This window comes from Somniosus microcephalus, chromosome 4, assembly GCF_052327205.1.
Source record: "Somniosus microcephalus isolate GS21.2 chromosome 4, FLI_Smic_1.0, whole genome shotgun sequence".
In the NCBI taxonomy this organism is placed as follows: domain Eukaryota; kingdom Metazoa; phylum Chordata; class Chondrichthyes; order Squaliformes; family Somniosidae; genus Somniosus; species Somniosus microcephalus.
In genome coordinates, this window is record NC_140990.1 from 29,677,343 (window position 1) to 29,690,061 (window position 12,719).

Sequence of the window (12,719 nt, forward strand, 5' to 3'; positions counted from 1 at the left end):
TGGATGCGGGGAGGATGTTCCCGATGATGGGTGAAACTAGAACTAGGGGGCATAGTCTTAGAATAAGGGGCTGCTCTTTCAAAACTGAGATGAGGAGGAACTACTTCATTCAGAGGGTGGTAGGTCCATGGAATATGCTGCCCCAGAAAGCTGTAGAAGCTACATCATTACATAAATTTAAAACAGAAATAGATAGTTTCCTAGAAGTAAAGGGAATTAAGGGTTACGGGGAGCGGGCAGGAATTTGGACATGAGTCTAGGTTCGGATCGGTCATGGCCCTGTGGGTAGCGGAGCGGGCCCAGGGGCCGTGTAGCCTGATCCTGCTCCTATTTCGTGTGTCTAATTCTGTTAGATTCAGGAGATGGTTCTGTGATAGTAGATTGGTGGTTAGGATCAGATCAGCCATGATCTTATTGAATAGCGGAGCAGGCTCGAGGGGCCGATTGGCCTACTCCTGCTCCTATTTCTTATGTTCTTATGTCAAGGATCGCAAGCTTCATCAACTCTTGGACACCAACGCCCCTCCGGAACCTTCTTCCCCTTCACGTTCCTCTGACACACCCCCTTCTCCCAATCTCACCCCCTGCCGTGTTTTCACTATCCCCTCTGACCTTCCCCTCTCTGACCCCGAATGATCAGTCCTCAGCAAAGGCCTGAGCTTCATCCCCTTACACCCCCACCTCAATGAATTTCGAGCTCGGCATGATGCTGGCCTCTTTTTCTGCCGCCATCGCCTCCGTGCCCACTTCTCTGGCCAGGAGTCTTCCCCCCGCATGGCTGACCCTTTCTCCCACTTTCAGAATTCTCGTTCTACCTGGACCCCTCCCCCTGGCCTCTTACCCTCTCTAGATCTTTTCATCGCTAACTGCCGCCGCGACATCGGCCGTCTCCATTTCTCTGCTCCCCTCATTCACTCCAACCTCCCTCCCTCTGAACTTGCAGAACTCCATTCTCTCAGACCCAACCCGACATTGTCATTAAACCCATTGACAAGAGTGGTGCTGTTGTTGTTTGGCGAACCGACCTCTACCTAACAGAAGTTGAACGCCAACTCTCCGACACCTCCTCCTACCTTCACCTGGACTATGACCCCACTACCGAACATCAAGCCACAGTTTCCAAGACTGTCACTGACCTCATCTCCTCTGGAGATCTTCCCCCCACGGCCGCCAACCTCATAGTTCCCCAACCCCGCACAGCCTGCTTCTACCTCCTTCCCAAGATCCACAAACAGGACTGCCCTGGTAGACCCATCGTTTCAGCCTGTTCTTGCCCCACGGAACTTATCTCTTCCCATCTCGACTCTATCTTTTCTCCCCTTGTCCAGTCTCTTCCCACCTACATTCATGACTCTTCTGACGCCCTCCACCACTTTGTTTCCAGTTTCCTGGCCCCAAACGCCTCCTTTTCACCATGGACGTACAATCCCTCTACATCTCCATCCCCCACCAGGATGGCCTGAGGGCGCTCCGCTTCTTCCTTGAACAGAGGCCCGACCAGTCCCCATCCACCACTGCCCTCCTCCGCCTGGCTGAACTTGTTCTCGCATTGAACAACTTCTCCTTTGACTCCACTTATTTCCTCCAAATCAAAGCTGTTGCTATGGGTACTTGCATGGGTCCTAGCTATGCCTGCCTTTTTGTGGGATATGTGGAAATCTCTTTGTTCCAGTCCTACTCGGGTCCCCTCCCTCACCTCTTTTTACGGTACATTGATGACTGTATCGGTGCCGGTTCCTGCTCTCGCCCTGAACTAGACAATTTCATTCAATTTGCCCCCAATTTCCACCCTTCCCTCACCTTCACATGATCCATCTCCGACTCTTCCCTTCCCTTCCTCGACTTCTCCGTCTCCATCTCTGAGAATAGGTTATTGGCTAGACATTCACTACAAGCCCACTGACTCCCACAGCTACCTGGAGGACTACACTTCCTCCCACCCCGCCTCCTGTAAGGACTCTATTCCATTCTCCCAGTTTCTCCATCTCCGCCGCATCTGCTCCGACGATGCCACCTTCCACACCAGTGCTTCTGACATGTCTTCCTTTTTCCTCAACCAAGGATTCCCCTCTACTGTGGTTGACGTGGCCCTCGACCGGGTCCGTTCTATCTCCTGCACTTCTGCCCTCACCCCTGCCCTTGCCCCTCCCTCCTGGAACCACAATAGGGTTCCCCTTGTCCTCACCTTTCACCCCACGACTTCACATTCAACGGATCATCCTCCGCCATTTCCGCCACCTCCAATGTGATCCCACCACCAAACGCATCTTCCCCTCCCCTTTCAGCATTCCATAGGGACCGCTCCCTCCGAGACACCCTAGTCCACTCCTCTATCACCCCCAGCACCCCTTTCCCGTCGCCCGGCACCTTCCTGTGCAAGCGCAGGAGATGCAACACCTGCCCTTACACCTCCCCCCTTCCCACTGTCCAGGGCCCCAAACACCCCTTCCAGGTGAAACAGCGACTTACTTGTACTTCTTGCAATCTAGTATACTGTATTCGCTGCTCACGATGTGGTCTCCTCTACATTGGGGAGACCAAACGCAGATTGGGTGACCGCTTTGCGGAACACCTCCATTCAGTCCGTAAGGGTGACCCCGAGCTTCCGGTCGCCTGTCATTTTAATTCACCGCCCCATTCCCACTCGGACTTCACCGTCCTTGGCCTCTTGCATTGTTCCACGGAAGCTCAACGTAAACTCGAGGAACAGCACCTCATCTTCCGATTAGGCACTTTACAGCCTTCCGGACTCAATATCGAGTTCAACAATTTCAGATCATAACCTCGGCCCCTATTACATTTATATATATATTTTTTATCCACACCTTTGTTTTGTGCCCTTCCACCTTTTTTTTTTCTCCCAACTGGCAGCTGTCTCTCATTCTGACAGCGCATCTCACACCTAATCTACAGCCGTCTTTTGTCTCCACTAGTCCTATCACCATCTCGTCTCGTTTTGAATACCTCTTAATGTCTCTTCACTTCTCTTTTGTTCTTTCATCCCCATTTCCCAGCCCCCAAACTGGCCTTTTAATCGGTTTCATTTCCTGTGTTTTTTCAGTCCTGACAGAGGGTTTCGACCTGAAATGTTGACTCTATTTCTCTCTCCATGGATGTTGCCTGGCCTGCTGTGTTTTTCCAGCATTTTCTGTTGTTTCTCCAGTCCCTTGTTCAGGGCCCGAGGAGGCTGTGGGCCTTTATTCCCCTTATTGGACACAAGGCTCTTTGTCTCACAACACACTGGCTCAGGTTTTACTATAGGCTTTTAAAATTCATCAATAAAAGCAGATAAACCTGGATGCTTCTGTAGAACAAACTTTTTAATATTTGGGAGTAAAAGTACAAGTTTCTTTCCCTCTGGGGAATTTATTATTAGATTCAGGAAACAACAACCACTTGTATTTATAAAGTGCCTTTAATGTAGTAAAACGTCCCAAGGCTCTTCACAGGATCATTACAAAACAAAATTTGACACCGAGCCATATAAGGAGATATTCAGGCAGATGACCAAAAGCTTGGTCAAAGAAGTAGGTTTTAAGGAGCATCTTAAAGAAGGAGAGGTAGAGAGATGGAAAGGTTTAGGGAAGGAATGCCAGAGTTTAGGGCCCAGGCAACTGAAGGCACGGCCGCCAATGGTGGAGCGATTAAAATCGGGGATGCTCAAGAGGCCGGAATTAGAGGAGCGCAAATATCTCAGGGGGGTTGTAGAGGCTGGAAGAGATTACAGAGATAGGGAGGGGCGAGGCCACGGAGGGATTTGAAAACAAGGATGAGAATTTTAAGAATGAGACACTTGAGGAAAAGCAGGGAGTGGGGGAGGGACAAGCCCTTATGGGACAGGGTCGCTAATTCTGTTCTGCGACAGTTACTGGGACAGACTGTATCTCCCCCTCTCCTCCACACAGGGATTTGTGGTAGTTAAAGGGACAGTGATTCTCCTTGTTCTGCGAGATTGTAATTAAAGGGACACTACTCTGAGATGGCTGCGAACTTTTAGTGTCGCCAGCCTTTCTAAAACATCTTCCTTTTTTTGAAGATGTGTGTGAACTCGCTGGTGACTCAGCAGGTTGGATGAACTCTGAAACCTCTTTACACAGTCAGAACATTTAAAGGGTCTCTCATTGGTTCTGGGGCAGGAGGGATCTGGTTAACAGTGATTACAATATCATTACGTTTAAAGTAGTTATGGAAAGGGACAAAGAAAAATCAACGGTGAAAATACCCAGCTGGAAGAGAGCCAATTTCAGTGATGTGAGAAGGGATCGAGCACAGGTGGACTGGAAACAAAGATTGTCCAGGAAAACAGTGAATGACCAATGGCAGGCCTTCAGGGCTGAGATAGTTCGGGGACAAACCAAGCATATTCCCATAAGGAGGAAAGATGGGACATCCAAAGCTAGAGCTCCCTGGATGAGAAAGGATAGAGAAGTTAAAATAAAACAGAAAAAGGAGGTTTACAACAAATGTCAGGTACAGAATACAGTCAAAAACCAGGCAGAATACAGAGAGTGCGGGGGAAATTGAAACAGGATATCAGAAGGGCAAAGAGACAATATGAGAAAAGATTAGCAGGTAACATAAAAGAGAACCCAAAAATCTTCTATAAACATATGAAAAGTAAAAGGATAGTTAAAGGAATGGTGGGGCCGATTAGGGACCAAATAGGAGCTCATCATACGGAGGCAGAGGGCGTGGCTGAGGTACTGAATGAGTACTTAGCATCTGTCTTCACAAAAGAAGAGGATGAAGTTAATGTCGCAGTAGAGGAGGGGGGAGTAGAGAAATTGGATAAAAATGGATAGAAAGGAGGTGCTAAATAGGTTGTCATCACTCAAAGTTAACAAGTCACCCAGTCCAGATGGGATGCATCCTAGATTGCTGAGGGAAGCTAGGGTGGAGACAGCAGAAGCTCCGACCACAATCTTTCAATCTCCCTCAGATATATGGGAGTGGTGCCAGAGGACTGGAGGATTGCAAATGTTACACCCCTGTTTAAAAAAGGGGAGAGGGATAAACCTGGTAACTACAGGCCAATCAGTCTAATGTCAGTGATGGGTGAATGACTAGAGACCATTGTCAAGGACAAAATTAATTCTCACTTGGAGAAGCATGGGTTAATAAGGGGCAGCCAGTATGGATTTGTTAAAGGTAAATCGTGTCTGACTAACCTGATTGAGTTCTTTGAGGAAGTAACAGAGGGTTGATGAAGGTAGTGCAGCAGATGTTGTATATATGGACTTTTAAAAGGCATTTGATAAAGTACCACATAAGAGACTTAGTCGGAAAATAGAAGCACAGGGAATTAAAGGGCTAATGGTAATTTGGGTATATAATTGGCTAAGGGAGAGGAGGCAGTGAGCAGTGCTGAGGGATGCTTTTCTGACTGGAGGGAAGTATGCAGTGGGTTCCCCCAGGGGTCGGCATTAGGACCACTGCTTTTCTTGTTATATATAAATGACCTGGACTTGGGTATAGGTGTACAATTTCAAAGTTTACGGATGATACAAAACTTGGCAACGTAGTAAATAGTGAGCATAGTAGTAGCAGACTTCAGAAGGACAGAGACAGACTGTGAAATGAGCAGACACAAGGCAGATGAAATTAAATGAGGATAAGTGTGAATTGATGCACTTTGGGAGAAACAACAGGGAGAGGCCGTATAATCTAAATGGGACTATTTTGAGGGGGTGGAAGAGCAGAGGGACCTGGGGGTGCATATTAACAAATCTTTGAACATGCCACGGCAAGTTGGTGAGGCGGTTCAGAAAGCGTATGGGATACTTGGCTTTGTAAATATGGCCATTGAATACAAAAACAAGGAAGTTACACTAAAGCTTCACAAATCACTAGTTAGGAACATAGGACAGGAGGAGGCCATTCAGCCCCTCGAGCCTGTTCCGCCATTCAATGAGATCATGGCTGATCTGCGACCTAACTCCATACAGCTGCCTTTGGCCCATATCCCTTAATACCTTTGGGTAACAAAAACCGATCAATCTCAGATTTAAAACTAACAATTGATCTTGCATCAATGACCGCTTGCGGAAGAGAGTTCCAAACTTCTACCACCCTTTGTGTGTGGAAGTGTTTCCTAATTTCACTCCTGAAAGGTCTGGCTCTAATTTTTAGACTATGCCTCTCAGTCCTAGAATCCCCAACCAGCAGAAATAGTTTCTCTCTATCTACCCTGTCTGTTCCCCTTAATATCCTGAAAACTTCGATCAGATCACACGTTAACCTTCTAAATTCTAGGGAATACAACCCTAATTTATGTAATCTCTTCCCGTAACTTAACCCTTGAAGTCCGGGTATCATTCTGGTAAACCTACGCTGCACTCCCTCCAAGGCCAATATATCCTTCCTAAGGTGTGGTGCCCAGAACTGCTCACAGTACTCCAGGTGTGGTCTAACCAGGGTTTTATATAGCTGCAGGGTTTTGGCCTCAGCTGGAGTCTTGTGTACAGTTCTGGGCACCACACTTTAGGAAGGATGTCAAGGCCTTGGAGAGGGTGCAGAGGAGGATTGACCAGGATGGTACCAGGGATGAGGGAGTTCAGTTGTGTGGAGAAATTGGAGAAGCTGGGATTGTTCCCCTTAGAGCAGAAAAGGTTAAGAGGAGACCTAATAGAGGTGTTCATAATGATGAGGGTGAAGTGGATTTTTAGTGAAGGGTAACACAGGTGCCCTTCAGGACTTAAGGGGTTAACAGTGCAGCTTGCACACAGGATGACAGCGGAGACAGAAGCACCAGCCATGAACTAGGGAAGTAAAACCACGTGGGGAACAACAGATAAGATCGTAAAGATTACGTGACAATCAGCAATTGTGCATGCGGGCTTCAAGTATCCACGGCTTTTGTACACTTAAATAATAGAAATTGAAGTCAATCGAGGAGACAACCAGGAACGAGCTAAAGGACCTCTAGCTGTACTCCCTGATCAGCCTTTAGTTACCTCCACGGACTGTTTGTATTGTACTGTTGAATAGTTTTGTGCTTTAAATAAACTGCTTGGCTCGTTACCATTTACAGACTAGTGTGCGGACTTAATTATTTAATTTTGCCACAACATTTGGCGTAGTCGGCAGGATACGTTGGAACGTGGACGGACAATGGCCAAGAGGACACAAGGGGGTGAATAGATTTGGGACACCACCCGGAAAAATTACATGATCCAGGCGGTCACCCGTCTGTCTGTGGAACGAGTATCCAAATCGTGACGAATCTGTAAAGCGGTAAAAGGACGGACGCATTTGGACGTGTGGTGAGTATAATCTTGATATATTATGTGTAAACATTAGACAAAGTATTGGAAGGGACATTGTCATTGCGATAAAAGCCGGTCAGACTGAAAGGTAAATGCACGAGTGTTGACATCAAGTCTTTTACTACGTATATTATTGTGTAAATACATTTTGGGATAGGATTAAAGTCACGTGGAGAGGCTGAACGGACATAAACTCAAGTAGAAGTTGTATGTAAAGCCGGGGAAGGTCAGACCACAAAATGGCGTCAGGGAAAGAATTAGACTTGGGTGAAGAAGGAACCCTTACTAGATTCTATGCAGACGACCGGAAGGGCTTAATCGACAAAATGTTAAGAGACGGATGGGATCCAAGTCAGGACCCCGTCATTCAAAAGACTTGGTGGCAAAAAGAGAAAACTAAATGTACCCAAAAGGCTGGTGTAATAATAGTACGACAGCTTTTACAGTATACCCTTAAACTGAAACCAAAAATAGAGGAATTAAAAGCAGCCAGAGCAGAAATTTTAAAAGGGAGAAATTCAGGAGAGTCAGAGTGAAAGGGGACTCTTTGGCCCCCGATCATGTACACCTACTGCTCCACCACCTCCTCCATATAATAAAACAGAGGAAGGAGAAGATGATGATGATAGTGAGGAGGGAGAAGGCCTCGCCGTTGCACCTTTGACGGTGACACAAGGAGCACAGGCAGCAAATAAATGGACAGTTTTGATCACAGGGGTTGGGGGATCTGCCTCAAGAATGCATTTAAATGAAGTAATATTACTGGAGGTGGCAGGGATTCTAACCCCTGCACAATTTTGTTTGTCCCAATAAGGAGGGTACAATATTAGGAATCGACATTCTCGAACAATTGGGAGCGTTAATCGATCCACAGGGCTTGGTGGAGGGGACAAACCAAAGATAAAGAGGGAAAAGGGGGAATGGTAATCTTAGCTTGTTACCAGAAACAATGTAAGGAATTGAAACAGAAGGGAGAGATAAAGAAGGAAAAAGATCTAATTTGCAGGCTAACCAATTTGAAAACTCAGCAAAGGAGGGAAAAAAAGGGACTTGGAAAGCCAGGAAAAGCTGCTGAGTCACCGATTTAAAAAGAAAAAGATAAACTTAAAGCTTTACCAACATGGAAGTTATTATCATCTGTGCCAAGACAAATAAAACACAAGATTTGCTGAGTGAAAGGAACCTTAAAAAAATGCTGAAATTTCAGTTTGTATGAGAATGTGTGTTAAAGTGTGAAACTTTTCCTGACTATGAATGTTTAAGAAGTTACAGTATTTCTTTTGTCTGAAAGTCTGTCTTTAAAAGAAAGATTCTGTCATGTTTGTTTTAGCTCCACCCACTTCTCTGTGTTAAAAAAGCATTTAACCCTTTTGTCTTGTCTTGGATTTTGGAAGTTTTAAGAATTTGCGAATAAGATTGTGCCCCCAGAATTGAAAAAAAACCTTTGAACTAATTTAAGTTAAGCTGGTGTGTAAAAACTAAGAGCAACAGAAAGTTTGTTTAACAAAAGATTAAGTTTCAGTCTAAGATTTAACCTTGGAGTCGCGGTTGCTATGGTGGAATCTTCCAAAGCAGTTTGATTTGATTTGTTTAAATGTGAAAAACTAATTTTTCTCCAGTTATATTCAATGTTTTTACAGTATTTTGGAAAGATATCTGAAGAAAGGACAATAAGAAATATGACGTAATTTACTGTTTTCTGCAAGAATGTGCTATTTTGTTTTGTTTTATCTCTTCACTGTTTTACAAAAGATAAGCTTCAGCCTTGAAGTTACAGTTGCCAATGTGCCTGGAAGAAAATTGTTTCTTTGTTAATGTGGCTTCTTGCTTTGTTTTCCAAGTTAGTTTAAAAGAAATTGATCTGGATTAAATTGGAGCTATGAGGTTAATTAACCTACTAAAACCAGACTTTCACTGTGGCCACGGTGAAATTCTGGTTGGTGTAAATTGGTGTAGTCCGAATTGAATAAGATAACTCTGCTCCACAAGAACATCCGATAGTGACAGGTCCCTCTACAATATTTAATTGACTACGGTACTGGGAGCCCTACAGAATGCGGGACTAAAGGTAAACCCTAGAAAGGTACAGGTAGGGAAGGACGAAGTAATCTACCTAGAATACATAATAACACAAGGGAAGAGACAAATGCCCGAAGACAGATGGGAGAGGCACTAGGACCAAGAGGAAAGCTAGCAGGAAGGGACCGCGCCAGAGAGGAGAGGGGGTCAAGCAGGTACTCGGGCTATTTAATTATTGCCAGAACTTTATCCCAGAATATGCAGAAATGACCCAGCCTATACAGGTGATGCGCTATCAATTACTCATAAAAGACTGAGAGTTAAGAGAGTAACTAAAGGCTTTTATTAACAAAAGAATGAAGGTCTGCCTCGAGTGGTCGACCGGTCCAGAAATACAAAGGGCTGGGGAGCAGTCACCTTTATACTAGGACTTGTGGGAGGAGTCAGCCGAGGCATGTCCAGGCATGTACACAGTGGAATACAAACAGTGGTTTACCACATTCACCCCTTGTTTAAAATTGAGTCTGGCGGGGTGAAGTGTATTAAAAGTTAGTGTATTGGAGTCCCTCCGGAGGTCTTGTCTGCCGCTGTGATCGGCGTGGCGATGGCAGGGGTAGTGGAGCTTCCGGCGTCGAGTCCTGCGTGGGCTGTGGCACAGGCGTGTCGTCCTCGTAGATGTCGAGCGGGTCGCGGGGCCCAGGCCTGCCGTCTGCTGGGGCTGGATATCAGATCGTGGGAGAGGGTGGTAGTGAGTAGTGGGTTACTGCGGCCCCCAAGGGTGCAAGGTCTCTTATGGAGACTGTGTCCTCCCGCCCGTCCGGGTATGCAATGTAAGCATACTGGGGGTTGGCGTGGAGGAGGTCGACCCTCTCGACCAGGGGGTCCGTTTTATGGGTCCTCACGTGCCTTCTCAGTAGGACCGGCCCTGGGGACGTCAGCCATGGCGGTAGCGATGTCCCCGATGTGGACTTCCTTGGGAAGACAAACATTTTCTCATGAGGGGTGGCGTTAGTGGCAGTGCAGAGCAGTGACCGAATAGAGTGGAGCGCATCGGGGAGCACATCCTGCCAGCGGGAGGTTGGAAGGCCCCTAGACTTTAAGGCTAGCAGGGCGGCCTTCCAAACTGTCGCATTTTCTCTTTCCACCTGTCCGTTCCCCCGGGGGTTGTAACTGGTAGTCCTGCTTGTGGCAATACCCCTAGTTAGCAGGTACTGACGGAGTTCGTCGCTCATAAACGATGAGCCCCGGTCGCTATGGATATAGCTGGGGAAACCGAACAGGGTGAAGAGGTCGTTCAGACATTTAATGACCGTGGCACTGGTCATGTCCGGGCAGGGGATGGCGAACCGGGAGTACTCATCAATAATATTGAGGAAGTACACATTGCGGTCGGAGGAGGGGAGAGGCCCTTTAAAATCAACGCTCAGGCGCTCGAAGGGGCGAGTGGCTTTTATCAGGTGGGCCCTGTCTGGTCTATAAAAGTGCGGTTTGCACTCAGCGCAGACTTGGCAGTTCCTGGTCATGGTCCTGACCTCCTCAATAGAGTAAGGCAGGTTGCGGGCCTTGATGAAGTGGAAGAACCTGGTGACCCCCGGGTGGCAGAGGTCATTGTGGAGGGCCCGCAGTCTATCGATCTGCGCGCTGGCGCAGGTGCCACGCGATAGCGCATCCGGGGGTTCATTGAGCTTCCCGGGCCGGTACAAGATCTCGTAATTGTAGGTGGAAAGTTCGATTCTCCACCTCAAGATCTTGTCATTTTTGATTTTGCCCCTCTGCTTGTTGTTAAACATGAAAGCAACTGAACGTTGGTCAGTGAGCAGGGTAAATCGTTTTCCGGCCAGGTAGTGCCTCCAATGACGCACAGCCTCCACAATCGCCTGGGCCTCCTTCTCAACAGTGGAGTGTCTGGTCTCCGGGCCTTGGAGGGTTCGTGAAAAGAAGGCCACGGGTCTCCCCGCCTGATTGAGGGTAACGGCCAGGGCAAAGTCGGACGCGTCGCTTTCCACCTGGAAGGGGATGGATTCGTCCACTGCGTGCATGGTGGCTTTGGCAATGTCTTCCTTGATACGGCGGAAGGCTAAGCGGGCCTCTGCCGTCAAGGGAAAAGAGGTGAACTTGATCAGCGGATGGGCCTTGTCCGCATAGTAGGGGACCCACTGGGCATAATAGGAGAAAAACCCTAGGCACCTCTTCAGGGCCTTGAAGCAGTGGGGCAGTGGGAGTTCCATAAGGGGACGCATCCGGTCGGGGTCGGGGCCGATGACTCCGTGTTCCACAACACAGCCAAGGATGGCGAGGCGGTTTGTGCGGAATATGCACTTCTCCTTGTTATATGTCAGGTTCAGGAGTTGGGCGGTGCGGAGGAATTTTTTGAGGTTTGCGTCATGGTCCTGCAAGTCACGGCCGCAGATGGTCACATTGTCCAGATATGGGAAAGTGGCCTGCAACGCATTTTGATCTACCATCCGGTCCATCTCCCTTTGGATGATGGAGACCCCGTTGGTGACACCAAAGGGAACCCTAAGGAAGTGGTAGAGGCGGCTGTTTGCCTCAAAGGCAGTATACTGGCGGTCCTCAGGGCGGATAGGGAGCTGGTGGTACGCTGATTTCAGGTCAATGGTCGAGAAGACGCGGTACATCTGGTTGACCATATCAGCTATGCGGGGGAGTGGGTAGGTGTCCAGCAGGGTGTAGCGATTTATTGTCTGGCTGTAGTCGATGACCAGGCGCTGCTTCTCGCCGGTCTTAACGACCACAACCTGGGCTCGCCAGGGGCTGGTGCTGCCCTCAATAATCCCTTCCTTCAGGAGCCGCTCCACTTCGGTTTTAATGAAAACCCTGTCCCCGGCACTGTATCGCCTGCTCTTTGTGGCGATGGGCTTACAGTCGGGGGTGAGGTTAGCAAACAGTGGGGGGGGGTGACTCTGAGTGTGGAGAGGTTGCACCTGGTGCGCGGCGGGCAATTTGGGAGCTGCTGGCTGTGGACTGTGAGTGGGGGTAGGGGTCCACCGTACGCCATCGTAACACTTTTGAGGTGGCACTGAAAATCTAACCCCAGCAGGACGGCAGCGCAGAGGTCGGGCAGGACCAGAAGTTTAAAATGATCGTACACGGTCCCGTCTACTACGAGTGTCACTACGCTGTAGCCGCCGATGTCTGCCGACTGGGACTCGGAGGCCATAGAAATCCGCTGGTGCGCAGGCAGGACTGGGGGAGAGCAACGCCGCACCGTGTCGGGGTGGATGAAGGTCTCCGTGCTCCCAGAGTCAAAAAGGCAGATTGTATCGTGGCCATTTACCTTAATGTCCATTGTGGAACTGGCCAGCTGGTGCGGTCTCGCTTGGTCCAGTGTAACGGATGCCAGCGTAGGGGTCGGTGTGTCGCTGCGGGTATCAGATGAGGCGGTGTTGGGGGCCTGCTGCGTTCCGGCTGTCA

The 12,719-nt window shown here is 48.3% G+C and overlaps 1 pseudogene; it reads left to right on the plus strand.

The window, feature by feature from the left end:
- The window catches only part of LOC147118510 (uncharacterized), an 89,525-nt pseudogene that overhangs the window by 27,603 nt on the left and 49,203 nt on the right, over positions 1-12,719 (plus strand).